This window comes from Rhea pennata, chromosome 16 (genome assembly GCF_028389875.1).
Source record: "Rhea pennata isolate bPtePen1 chromosome 16, bPtePen1.pri, whole genome shotgun sequence".
Classification (NCBI taxonomy): Eukaryota; Metazoa; Chordata; class Aves; order Rheiformes; family Rheidae; genus Rhea; species Rhea pennata.
In genome coordinates this window covers 8952781-8966408 of record NC_084678.1, presented here as the reverse complement: position 1 = coordinate 8966408, position 13628 = coordinate 8952781, and the positions used below count along the sequence as shown (strand labels likewise).

The window sequence follows — 13628 nt, the reverse complement described above, 5'->3', positions numbered from 1 at the left end:
AAGGCCTTTTTAACTGTGCACCATGCAGACTCCACTCCTGACTGCCAGGCTAACAGGCACAGATGGAAAATGCCTTCTCCCTCTTTGCAAAACAGACTCATCACTGCTCAGTCCCTCTGATAATGCAGACGTCACACAGTACAGGTAGATTCGCTGTTCCCACTGAGACCAGATGTGTATATTGTGGAGAACTGCTAGAGACAGTGAAACAGCATTCAAAGGAAAGCTGTCTGCATGAACATCTGTCACTAGAACAGTCCTTCTAGCCAGAAGCAGTCATTCCTGATAGCTGACCTAATTGCACACGTGATGAAAATGCCCTAATCCTCAACAGCAGCCTTGACATCAGCTTCTTTTCCTAGATCACTGCCAGCTTTCTCTAGGGCTCCTGCATGAAGAATTTGCAGAGCCACAGTGACTTACCTGGGAGCATGCCAATCCACATCTCTTTAGTAGGTCAGTAAAAATCCTCAATTTTATGCACCACACCAGCTGCTCCCTATCCAGTATTTAAGAGAAAAACTAAGGGACAGCCCTTGCCATGACAACAAAGCCAAAGTCCAGACCAAGTCGAGACTTTGTGCCATAAGACTCTTCCCTTTTCTTAAGCTTGGTGCAGCAGACTCCATGTGAGTGGTCACTACATTAGAAGTATTGCTGCCATCAGACTCCAGAAATAAAGTTTAGGACATCTAGAAACTGGCTGTTTGAAGTGTGGAAAGAGAATTGCACATACAAGCCACGTTCACACAATACTCAGATTTTATTAAATAGTAAGCTCTAAGCAATACAGAAACCCAGACTGCACTGCAGCATCCATGAGGTCCCTTGCCCATACTATAGGAAGATAGTGACAAGCTGAAGCTTACTGAGTAACAGGGTATAGCCAAGATCTGAACCCTCACTCTTGGAAAAGGACTAGCCTTAACCACAAGGCCATACATAAAAACTCCTTTTTAAGGTGATACTACCGTACTTTCAATGATAGCAGCAAGGTAACATTATCAGGTGGTGAATGCAGCCCTTGCAGGCAAAAGTATGAGATTATATTAAACTTATAGCAAGTTCCAGAATCCATTATAATTAAATGCCTGAAACTGAGGAAGGAAAAGAAAAATAAATCACCACCCTTCATCTGTGAGTTGGCAGAACACCAATTTATCACTCCCTGCTAACTCTGAGAAAAGACCAAAGAGATCAGACAAGGGATCACAGACAGCAGTAACAGACAGGGGCATCATTAGCAGGAGACAGCTTCTCACTAGTACACTGCTACCACAGCAGATCCTCGGACAACTTCTGACAAATTCCAACCTGTCAAGAAAAAAGTATTTTGTCAGTTCATTGCCTCAAGTAGCACAGCTATAAAGCTTCCAAAACCCCCCAAACTGATAAATGCTTAGAGCTGTTCTGCAGACACCCCAAAAACTCCTGCACTAACACAGATTCCAAAGAGAACATACTTAATAGCCGCACACCAGATACCTGAACAGCAAAACCAGGCTCCAACTGAAGGAAGCCAGTAACAGTAATTGGTCATCTAATGAAGCCAAGTGCTATGAACCACATTTTCTAGAGCATTTGCAATATCAGTCTTAATTAAACAGCCTACCTTTTAGAAGAGACTAAAGCTGACACTTTTTTTTAAAAAAAAACACACACACTCTCCACACCTCCCAAATATAAAGAGCATCTTTTGAAACTTGACTTCTACACTTCTCCCAGGCAGAGAAACTCAAAAGGCTCACTCACTATGGGGGAAAAAAGAAGGGGGAGGGGGGGAGAGAATGAAAGCTTCTTGACTCTGTAACAGGACCACATTTTAACGCTGCTGAAGTGGGGTGGTGAGGAAAAAACAAACTATGCTTATGCCATTTAAGTTACAGTTAACTGAAGTGTGCCCGAGCTCTCAGTCATTTTCTGTTACTTGAGATTTCCTGAAAGTAAGAATTCTTTCAGTTCTGATCCACAAATCTTTTATGCATGTCAGTGTTACACAATCAGTATTACTTGGATATGTGCAAAGAGCACCCTCCAGTGCAGCTCCTCTTCAAAGCAGGCAGGATATGTATAATTTCCCTAACATACAGGTGCACAGGCATGTAGTCTTAATACACAACCAGATAAACTGAGAAGAAGCATCTTGCATCTGTGGAATCAGACAATCGGGCTAAACACAAGTTTCCATCAGCACTGTCGATATGATGGGGAAAAAAGTATGAAGTCATCATATACCACAGAGTAACAAATGCTCTTCAGTTTAAAGACAGTCAACTACTTTTGAAAATTTTCATGGCCATAACTACTCATAAGGTATTACTCCCTGCAGGGAAGATGATAAAAGGAAAGTGTTGGTGGATGCTAACACGCAAAAATTATTTTTTATGTACCTAGGCAAATCTCTTCAAGAGATCACCACTGGCTCCAGGATGCTATTTGCTTGCAGTGCTGGTCCCTGCTCACTAGCTTCTCCTATCATCTTAAGACACCACAGGAACAGGAACAACATCGCTGCAATACTTTTGTATAAAATTGAGGCTAATGCTCAAATCTACACATCACAGCCAAGCCTCCAGTGAGAAAAATCTGACGGAGCGTTTTCAGAAGTACCCCCCTTAAAAACAAACAAAACAAACAAAAAAAGCTTTTTGCAAAACTAGTAAACAACATTTAGCTTAAAAACTTACCAATCCACCCTGCCAGCAGTTCAGGCATGGTGGAGCCGCTACGACCAATTCCAGTCTGTTACAGCCTTCCCATCAGCTCCCGAGCAGGCCTGAGGCCTTGTCTCCCTCTGCAGAAGCCTAGGATTAAACACAAAGCGAACAATCAGCACCCAAGCTCCGGGAGGGTACTGGACACAGCAGCACTTCCCAACTGGTGCATCAGACAAGATCTGGCTAGAGTGGTGAGAAATCAACACTGTCGCTCTGATGGGGAAAAAAGTTTCGTCATCACGTACACCAGCAAGTCACTCCTAATTTACACGGCTGCATAAATTACACGTGTGGTAGCCATGACACATGCTCGCTCTCCATGCAGCATATGTGGACTGAGTGAACTCATGCAAATCCTTCCTCCAAAAGAGCTGGCTGGCTAAACAGGCAAGCAGGACAGGGCAACACTTTACAAAATGCTAGAGAAGGAAGCGCTTAAACATCAGCCACATGGGGCAGAGCAAGAGACTACTGAGACGACAAAGAAAAGCAGCATCCACATACGACTTACATGCTTTTGTAGGTACAGCTTTTACAACTATGTGAGTGTGCATCTTCATTGTGTAAAGGAAGTACCATATGCTGCAGTAAATTCCATACAGCCAGACTCCATGCAGAGGAAATTGCTAGGCTACACACACGTGCTAAGCCACGCATGGCTTCCCCTGTGAACACTACCTGATATCTACCAGCAAGGGGCAGAGCACATAAACTCCGTAACTCACCAGTGCCTCTTCCAAATGGATCTGCATCAGCCAGGCTGGCTCCCGTCCCATGTTGGGGCAGCTGCCCTAAACAGCAGACTGTCTACTTGCCTCCATGCTGCATAGCCTTCTCCTGAGCCCTCCGGACACGTGGCACCTGCCCGGGACAGAGAGCTGTAACCCTGCCATCCTTCCCCCTGTGCAGGTGCCCATTCCCGGCCATGATTGTCCCCGTTCACTGGCCTTGCCTGCCCCTCGGACACCATGGAACGGGAGGAACACACGCACAAAGTGCCATGAAGCAACACTTCTCCTTTAGGAAGCCTCCACACAGGAGCTCCGATATTTAGACTAATGCTTAGATCTATGCATCAGTCAAGTCTCCAGTGTGATTACCTTGACAAAGAGTTTTAGAAGTAACTCCCTTGTAAAGATACTTGTTTCACTAGTGTTTAACACAGCTTGAAGACTTACCGATCCGCCCTGCCAGTGGCTCAGGCATGGTGGAGCCGCTACGACCAATTCCAGTCTGCCACAGTCTTCCCACCAGTTCCCCAGCAGGCCCGAGGCCTTGTCTCCCTCCGCAGAAGCCTAGGATTAAACACAAAGCGAACAGTCAGAGCCCAAGTCCCGGGAGGGCACCGGACACGTCGGCACTTCCCAACTGGTGCATCAGACAAGATCTGGCTAGAGTGGTGAGAAATCAACACTGTCGCTCTGATGGGGAAAAAAGTTCGGTCATCACGAACACCAGCGAGTCACCCCCGGGGAAGGCCGCACCGGGGCGGCCGCCCGCCCCCCACGCCGCGGGGCAGCCCCGCGGCCCGAGCGAGCTCCCGCAAACGCTCCCCCGCGAGGAGCTGCGCGGCCGAAGAGCCGCCGCATGGGGCAAAACACTCATGAAAGAAAAAAAAAAAAAGGAAAAAAAAGAAAAAAACTTGAGTGGGTTTTTTGACACGAGGCGGGGCGGCAGCCGCCGGCCGGGCGCTGCGGCGGGGCCGCTCGCTGCCCTCGGCAGGCGGGGGAAGCGGCAGCGGGAAGCGCCGCCCGGCGCAGGGCGGTAAAACCCCTCACCGAGCCCCTTCCCCACGTCCACTCACCTCAGCGGCGCCGGAGCAAGAGGCCGCGCCGCGCTCGCGCCGCGCGCTTTATGGGGACCCGCGGCCCGCCCCGATCCGCCCCGAACCGCCCCGAGCCGGTCCCGCCCCGAGCCGCGCGGAGGCGGGAGCCGGCGCCATGTTGGCTCCGAGCCGGCGGCGCTGCTGGCGTTCGCCTGTCAGCGCTCCCCAGCGGCGCCTGTTCGCAGCACGTCCCTCAGAACAACTGTTCGGGCCGCATTTCAAGAAAATACATTTCCAGAAAGTAAATTCAAGCAAGAGGAGGAGATGCTTCTCAGTTCACTCACCTCGCCGGCCTCGGGCTGGTCTGGCAGTGGGCCGTGCTTTGCTCAGAGTTTGGCCGCAGCGTTTCCTCCTGGTTTGGGGGGCACCGACTCTCTCTGCAATAACCAAGAGTCAACACAATTAAATATTCCACAATGCAGGAAACTTGCAGAGATTTAAATCAGAGCAGCGCAGTATGCACCTTGGGCTTGTAGCCTTGACACGTGTTAAAACACTTCACCAGGATGGACAAGCATGATTTCTTACTTAGTTTTCTGGTTTATTTTTTCTTAGAAGGAAAATATAAAGTTCAGAGGTGTTTAGTGATTTGTCCAAAGGCATGTGCAAGCACAGTGGCAAAATCAGGCCTATGACGTGATCTCAGTTTGGCTCAGGTTTGTTATCCGATGTATTTACCATGTCACCAGGTCACGCTGAAAATACACAGAAATAGTATCTGCAGCAGCTTAATCACCAACTCAAATGAAAAGCAGCGGCTACTTATCCTGGCAACCTAAAACTTGAAAACATCACCTAACTCTCAGCAAATTTACTTTAAATGGTAGCACACAAACTTGTATGATACGAATTGAATTTAAATCTTCCCAGGCAAATTGCAACAGGAATATTTTGCCACAGAGTAACTTTCAGGAAAAGACTGGAGAGCAAAGTGTGCACGCTGACCGAGAGCAGCTGCCTGTAAACGGAATACCCAAAACTGCAGTGAGGGGTGATCTAATAGCTATAAACTCACCCTCAAAAGGGGGTGTGAATAGCCATCCCTACCTAGCAGAGACACTTTGAGATTGCCCCATGACAGTCTTGGAAACACGCTGAAGGTGTTTCTGAGCATCCTCACTACATGTGCACAGCAGCTATTCCTGTTCGGAAAACTTGGCCAAGCAGAGCGTTTTCCCTCTCACCGATGGCTGCTCAGCTGGAGGTGCCACTGTGCGATTCAGAGCTGTTCTGCAGCCATCAGTCATCCTCAGCCCTCCCCAAGGAAGGTGGGATCTCTTGTGGAATTGAAATGGAGTCAGTTTAACAGGCAGGAAAAGGTAGAGAAGGTCATTTGTTAGTTTTACATCTGCAGGGTGGTCTTTCAGACTAACCACAATAATTGAACAATCTAAGCTCTGCAACAGCCAATTCTGTACTAGACTCTGTAGGTCAAAATCATACAGTTTCCCTGTACCTCAGTATCACTGTTCATGAAATGCATTAGTTGGTTGAGCCACCAGGCAAAGCTTCTTGACGCGCTCAGTTGAGTCATGAAGAGTTTGCATTGTATAGCTTGCCACATCACAGCCAAAGCAAACCAGCAGTTACTTTGGGATCAAACTTCTACTGACTAAAAATGGATTCAGTGAAAAGCAAAATGGACCAAACTGATCACAAGGTAAATATGCTCTATATTATCAGTGACAGGGGTAGTTGGTGGTGCTTGAAATATGATGAAAACAAGAGAAGACATGGCAAATTTGTAAACTAGTTTGCAATCATATAACCCAAGTCCCTCTGCAAATCTGTATAGAGAAGCTACATGAGAGACTGAAATAAACCTATCTTGTTTTAGATCTTACAAGATCAGTGAATAAACACATACATAGTACTGTGCATGTACATACACAGACATTATACTACGTTTGGCATACCATTGTATAAGTCAGCTACCATTAAAATGCATTTTCCAAATGAAATATGTTTGTAGGCTACTAATTCTTGAAAGCAGCTTGTTGAACAGGACTTGTGCAGTAAATCTCAATCCCATTAATCCAAGTTCCAGAACATCAAATGATGAAATGACAATCAAAGGAAGGACATTTTAAGAAGATTACCAGGAAAACTAATCTTGTTACACTGCAAACCCATGTCACATGCACAACTCTAAAGGAACCATAAATGTGATCTGTGTTCCCTAGCTTGGCAGAAAATGAGAAATGGGAAGGGCTCAGATGTTAAATAGCTGCAACAGAGCTTAGTATTGAGTTTAGTTGATTTCCCTGACTTTTCTTTTGGCAGAACCACACTGAAAATCGCTGGCTAGATGAACTCCTTAACTCAGTCTGGGGCTTACTGCAGCAAGACTCTTTCAACACAGGAGTGCTTCTCGGCACATGGCAAAAGGTCAGAACATACTCAGGCCTCATATCTCTTTGCTTTTCACCAGCAGATACTGAGGGAACACCTCCATGGTGCACTGCTGGCCAAAGCAGCCAGTCTGGAGGTTTTCCTTCACAGCCAGTTAGCAGGATATTGGCCAACATATCTTGGAAAGGACAATTAGGCACTGTTTTCAGAATTTGTGCACTGGGTGTTACTCACCATGGCAGCAGTGCACTGAGCCTCTCTGGTCTCATATCCAAGTGTTTGCACTCATGTCATTCCAACTCCACCTAGAAGAGCTGTGCAGGACCAGTTACGCTGTCTAACCTTGCTAAGAGTGGCCAAAGCTAATGTTATGGTTAAAAGGCAATTAGTAACATGTATTATTATCACAGTACCACAGCAGCTGGAGAATGCTTTTATATTATACACAAACCTTCACATAGACATGTTTCCAGCTTCTTCTAAATGCCAACATTGAGTACTAGCATACAATCATACTTTTTCTCAAGTGCCCAAGGAAGGGGAAACATGATGAAAGAAGAAATGCTTCTGAATTGCCAAAAAAAAAGACCTTGTTAATCTCTGTGAGATCATTAAATGTTTCACATGCCAGTCTCCAATGGCTATTAAAAAAAATAGATAAAAACAAATTCAAACTTTTACTGAGATGAGACCTCTGACTTCCCAATATGATGATTAAAACTAAAACCCCAGCACCAAACACACTGATATTTAGGACATTTCTGGTATAGACTATAATTTTCTAACATAAAACACACTTCTAATAGACTTGAAAAGAAAAAAAAAAACACATGAAGAAACTGAAAAGATCTCTCCTCTGAACTGTCAGGTCAGCAGTTTTACTGTAGAATGCAATGGTAATCAAAATACACCAATTGGCACACTGACTGTGTTAAAAAACACATTTATAAGCATCTGCCAAATCATACACATCGATCTTCCGGAACAAGAAAATTTTAAACACAAATTCCACAGAATGGATTAAAGGGCAACAAAAAGGAAATACCATTGGTATAATTTAGGCTGCAGCTATGACTGGAAATAAATGAAGACAGCAAACCAGCTGAGCTTCAGCAAAGCAGACCTTATTCACATTTACCAATATAATAGGCTTAATTGCATGTAAATGAAGATCTCTCGTGTTTCTACAAGCTACTAAGGCTTTTCTTCCAAAAAAATGACAGAAATGGATCATGGCTACATTGCAACTGTAACAGGAAGTTCAGGCAGCACCACATTTAGAGGTCAGTAGCTAAGCAGCACCACAGTCAGAGCACTCAGAAATCTAAGCATTCTTTTTTTATATAACCACAGATCTTGGATGTCACAGTATTTCAGGGTATGACCATTGCAGGGAGTCTCATCATGAGTCAGAATGCTCCACCTTGTGGAACTGGGTCCTTCAGTGATTTAATGCATCTCTTCAGGGTTAGCCTTAAAATGGATCAAAGCAAGTTTTTCTCAAGTTCAGAGAAACCATTTTTAAAAGCAGACACAGAAAATGCCTGTTAGACTAACAACTGCCTTTTTACAGCTTTGCACATAGAACACAGCAATTTCTAATGCTGCCTGACACCAGAGAAAATTTTGGAAAATTGACAAAATTCTACAAAAAACATATGTGAAGAAAGAAGGCAACATTTGAATCTAACGAACATTTGACAGGTTACTCCCTTAGATTATTGGCAAATGAATTTACATAGGCATTGGTGATGAAAGATACTGCTTAATCAGGAAGAGGTAAAGCAAAAAAGACAAAGGAGATTATGGACTAATATGGTGGTAACTTAAAAAGAACTTTAGGTAAGGTCTAAGTATTTTTATCTTGCAAAAATAACCGACTGCTGTCAGTCCACTCACATGGGACATTTTTTTCAACCTCAGTGTTTAAAGAGACTGTGCAGGAACTCAAACACATTACAAGGCTTCCTTTTCAATGTACACACCAGGAAGTACTTCAGTTCAACAGATAGATCTACAGTCTTCAATTGACTTAGCTGAGTCAACAATCGCCATTCTCCCCTTGGGAATTTGGAATAGGCATTAGTCTATTTATTACAAGATAATGCCTGATTCCTCCAGCAGGATTACTGTGCAAGTAAATTTGCTGCTGTTGGATTTCATGAAGCTCCTAGCCATGAGCTGAACGCCAAATGTATCAACAGTGTGAGGACAACCCTGGTGTTGCCTTCTCTTACTGAATCCTGTGTGTTAGCAGGATAGAGAATCAGTTAAAAAAAAAAAAATTTAATCCACTTACACAGATACAACCAGTCATCCTTGTTGCTTCACCTTGAAGAAATGCCCTGATCTGGGAGGAACGTGACAAACTTACGCAGTGAGCTGGTTGAGAAACAGAATCAGCATAGACCAATATTTGAACTTAACACCAGCTTCATACTCACAACTACTCTTTTATTTGTCTCAGGTGCTTCCTTCAGGGTGCTGCTAAGTTATAGTATTTTAAGTCATTCCTGTTGAAAACTTCTTAAAAATAAGCAAAGTCAGAAAAGTAAGACAGGCTGTAAAACCACTATTTTGAAAAAAAGTCTGAAAAATCATCAGGTTGTAGTTGGACATCACTAAGAAAATGAAGAACGAGAAACAAAGGAACAATGAGAACCAGCATTTTTTTTTTTAACGTTTATTGCTGGTTTATTTCAAACTTGAAATAAGTTAACTATGCTCCAATTTTACTATTTTTAAACAGTACAATACAGCTAAACAGTATATCACTAGCTAAAATCGGGAAGGTACCACAAGGCTTCCTGGTAGCTTCTTGGAATCAGGAGGTGTTGAGAAAGTCAGGACAGGAAGAAAACAATCTCTCTCTTATAAGCTAGCCTGTTTTCAGCGCAGTACCTGGAGTGGTCTTTCAACAGCAGCATCTTTGCACAGAGAACAGCAGCACTCTGGGATAGTCAAGTGAAAAGCATCGGACCCCACACAGCCCTGACTGCAAGCATACCTCTAGCTCTGTTTCCAGTTTGGAAGAATGTATCATGAAACATTTCAGTAACATATATTTCTAAGGCAGAAAAGATATTTTCTATGCCTTATAGATGCAAGAACCAGTCCATCAAAGCTCAGGTGAACTGCCTGCTTTTAAGAAATTTTATTGTTCTAGGAGTAAAATTTCTTCGAGGGAAGGGGAAGGGAAGAGAGCAAGCATATTTATTAAGGATAACCACTAGTAAGAGACATGAGTAATATCACATTCCCAAAAACTAAAACAGCTTCTGAATGGAAAGTGCCAACAAAAATCACTTATTTTAAGCTTCCTAAGTAGATAAGGGAAAGAAAGAAAGAAAGAAAGAAAAGAAAAGAAAGTAAATCCAGGATAAAAAGGAAGTAAAGGTAGCATTCACAAGGAACTTGGAGATTTCCCTCAGTGAGCCACCTGGTTCCCTCCTTCCTGGGCAGCTGTATGGCATCCTTCACTCGCTGTGCTCAGCTGACAGCAGGACTGGGGGGGTGGGGGGGCAAAAGTCTCCAAACTCAAGCATTCACAGCCTGTGTCAAAAAGGCCATTAAAATCAATGCAGTTATATCCAGCTGATTGCTGAATGACAACAAATATGTATTGGCCCAGTTTAAGTACTAATTGAACCCAGGTACATCTTCCCTTCCTGCATATTATTACAGAGCAGTATAATGGGGTTGAAGGGGGAGGAGTTTAGAGAGCAAAAGCTCTTAAATAATCCTTTATTCTCTTAAATACAAATCAGCATTGGATTTCTAAATCAGCCCTTTAGTACATGGAAGTACAAAAAGTTGAAACACTCAGTGAAAACAGTATCTTTGAAACTGGTGTAGCACAAGAGAAAGCACAACGCTTAGTGTTAGAAGAGCCAATTATTTAAATACATTTAGCCCTTGTGAATTTGAAGTAGTATATTTTCTTCAAGTTTTTATCCACTTTAGTAATTAAATAATTTGGTGGCTGAACATTTTAAATAGATATACAGGAGCTTATGTATTAACAAGCTTTAAAGGAAACGTTCACAGACTTTTTATGCAAATACAGCGGCAGTTTCAGTTATATGTAATCTCAATTTACCACAAAATACTAATGGGTTTGCTTTTTTTCAGTGATACCTTTACCAATTGTTTTTTCTAGGCAAGAAATAAATACGGGCTTCTCCTCATTAAAATCAAGCTGTTGTGTGACAGTAGCAGTGAAGGTAATACTTAGCAGTCAGACCACAATACACATGCCTACAACGATGTTCTGTGCTGCAGTTTTAAAATCGTAAGTACAACAGCTTGGGAGATTTCACCCATGTTAAAATGGGGAAAATGGGGATGAGTGTTTGTACAGATGTTCAGTTGTCCCCAAATGGCTTTTGCATTAAGACTTTGACACAAAACATATCAGAGGTTTTGTTCCTTAATGGAGGCGTAGGATCACCTCCTTATGGAACACTAATCTTTCTTTTGCTACCAAAAAAAAAAAAAAAAAAAAAAAAAAAGCTTTTAAACATAAAACACTGTATCTTCTGGTTGGAAATAGCAAAGATAGTGGAAGAATGCTAGTGTAGAGTGAAAGTATTGAAAGTATACACCGTGAAGGATATTTTCTGCATCATTAACACAGGACATTGAATATCTAAAACATTCTCTATTAGCAGGATGCAAAAAATACTGGGAAATTGGAAGGGGGGAATGCTTGTAGTTTAAAAGCTTATAATTTTTTTGTTGCTGATCAAAACCAATTTATGTTAGGATATTAGTAGTGATATACAAAGTCATTTGTTTTGCTACAGAATATAGTATGTTCTTGGATAAGTATTATTCACTATCAGTATGTCTTTTTTCAGGTCCAATTCAGAGATCAAATGGATAATCGAGGCATTTTAATTGGCTTCAACAACTTAAATTTCCTTTTCCCCCTGAACTCCTTCCATGGGATGTTCAGGTTCTTACTCACAGATTCCTGGGTATTAGTAAGTGGATGTATCTGATCAGCAAATAAGTGGAAGCAATACAACATGTCACAGCCACAGAGATGAAGCTATGTATTTTCAGATTGGTAACCACCTCTGGAACAGCACTACTTCGTCTAACTCTAAATGCAGAAGTCATCTGAATAAGATGAGAAGCCCTTCTGATTCCATTGATTCACACTTGTTCTGTAGGTTTTTATCTGCAGACTTTCAAAATAAAAGCACTGAAATGTTAGCAGTTGCCTCACAATTTGAGTTGTGAATCTTGCTCCACAAGATTAGTGGAGTGGTATGCACACATCCTGTCCTTTGCTGGAGCTAGGCACTTCTGGAACCTCCACCATTTGTCTTTAAACATTAGGACAGAATAAAAGTTCTATTTTTAACTTTGATCAGTAGGTTAGAACAGAATTTTGGTTTGATGCTTTACATAATGGTGAGAAAATTGCAGTTGAACTCCAAGCATAGCTACATTTTGCTCTGATGTTACTAAAATTTGGCCAGAGAATTGAGAACATGAAAAACCACCCTGCTGAGTACAGATTTCCCAACGGAGTCCTTTCAGATAGAATAATCCTAAGGAAATACCAGCTGTCTAGTCTTAAAATAAAAGTCTATTTGACAGAAGGTGAGCCAGCATAAGAGCTTCAGCAATAGCAATGTAGTTACAGCTAGGGATGACTGCAAAACAAAATTCCATTTCAAAAATCAATTGGAGGTATGGGAATGGATTTTAATATCATGGAACAATCAGGTATCACAATTAGTCCAGATTGCTTCTCATTTTGTAGGCACATTTTAGCCATCCTACAGGTCAGTATTCTAAATTTTGTACAAGTCATCCTCTTCTTCAGGATCCATCACTCTTAGTTTCAGGATGGAGATCATAAAAAGCCATGAGATTCTTATTGCTGTCTTTGGGGAGTCAGAATTTTCTAGTAAATAAAATACTCTGCTCAAAAGAAATTCTCTGACCAATTAACCATTATTCCCCTTTTTCTTTAAGTCTTGTAAGCACATCTACCGAACCACTGTTCAGGTTCTTACACAGAGCACTGCAGCATGAAATGTTTGACTGCATCTCTTCAAAGAAATAATGGTACAATATCATTCTTTTGACAAAAGCCACAAATAAATGCAGCTACACACTTGTAAGAAAAGGCACAAAGGAAAGCAGTGCAAATGAAAGCAACTAGAATTTAGATATTGTCTTAAAGCTTTGAATTTTTAGAAAGCACTAATGAGGGCTTTCTTGCTGCTACCAGAAATAAACACCTGATGCCTGAAGTCTGTCAAAGTTTAGGCATGTAGAAGAGTACATGAAGAAAGGACATTTTCTTTGGTGAAGGAAAAAATATTAGCTGTGCTGTCTGGTCTCCACTGATCTTACTAACAAGCTAAATTACTGGAAAACAAACACAAAATATTTTCAAAGTCTGGTTTCTGAAATTCTTGGCAACTTCTGAACTTTTATGCTCTGCATTGGCTTTCTGATGTAAAATGGATAGGCACTAAAAAAGCTCCAAATGAGCACAAATCACCATATTTGATCATGTCTTTGTTCACTCTGTGGACTGCCTGCTTAAATTTTACCTAGTTTGTCTGAGCCCCAAATATTGCTTGCTTATTTAAGAAAGTTAGTTGCCTGTTAAGAAGAGGTTTTGCACATTACTGCTTTTTTAACAGGGACTGGAATTCAGTAACAAGTGTATTGTGCCATATCACATTTTCTGTCACCCATTGATCTGC

At 42.2% G+C, this 13628-nt stretch overlaps 1 long non-coding RNA gene and 3 other non-coding genes across 4 annotated transcripts; all 4 read right to left on the bottom strand.

Moving 5' to 3' along the window:
• Positions 1–744: 744 nt before the first annotated feature.
• LOC134147807 (uncharacterized) lies at positions 745–4008 on the bottom strand. Its single transcript, XR_009960073.1, has 4 exons — positions 3896–4008; positions 3443–3578; positions 2688–2804; positions 745–1314 (listed from the first exon to the last, which is right to left on the bottom strand). It is a non-coding gene; the product is annotated as an uncharacterized LOC134147807 (long non-coding RNA).
• LOC134148011 (small nucleolar SNORD12/SNORD106) lies at positions 2149–2241 on the bottom strand. Its single transcript, XR_009960121.1, has one exon. It is a non-coding gene; the product is annotated as a small nucleolar SNORD12/SNORD106 (small nucleolar RNA).
• Positions 2877–2968, bottom strand: LOC134148009 (small nucleolar SNORD12/SNORD106). The gene has a single exon (XR_009960119.1). It is a non-coding gene; the product is annotated as a small nucleolar SNORD12/SNORD106 (small nucleolar RNA).
• Positions 4009–4084: 76 nt separating the features above from the next.
• On the bottom strand, positions 4085–4176 carry LOC134148010 (small nucleolar SNORD12/SNORD106). The gene has a single exon (XR_009960120.1). It is a non-coding gene; the product is annotated as a small nucleolar SNORD12/SNORD106 (small nucleolar RNA).
• Between the last annotated feature and the right edge of the window lie 9452 nt (positions 4177–13628).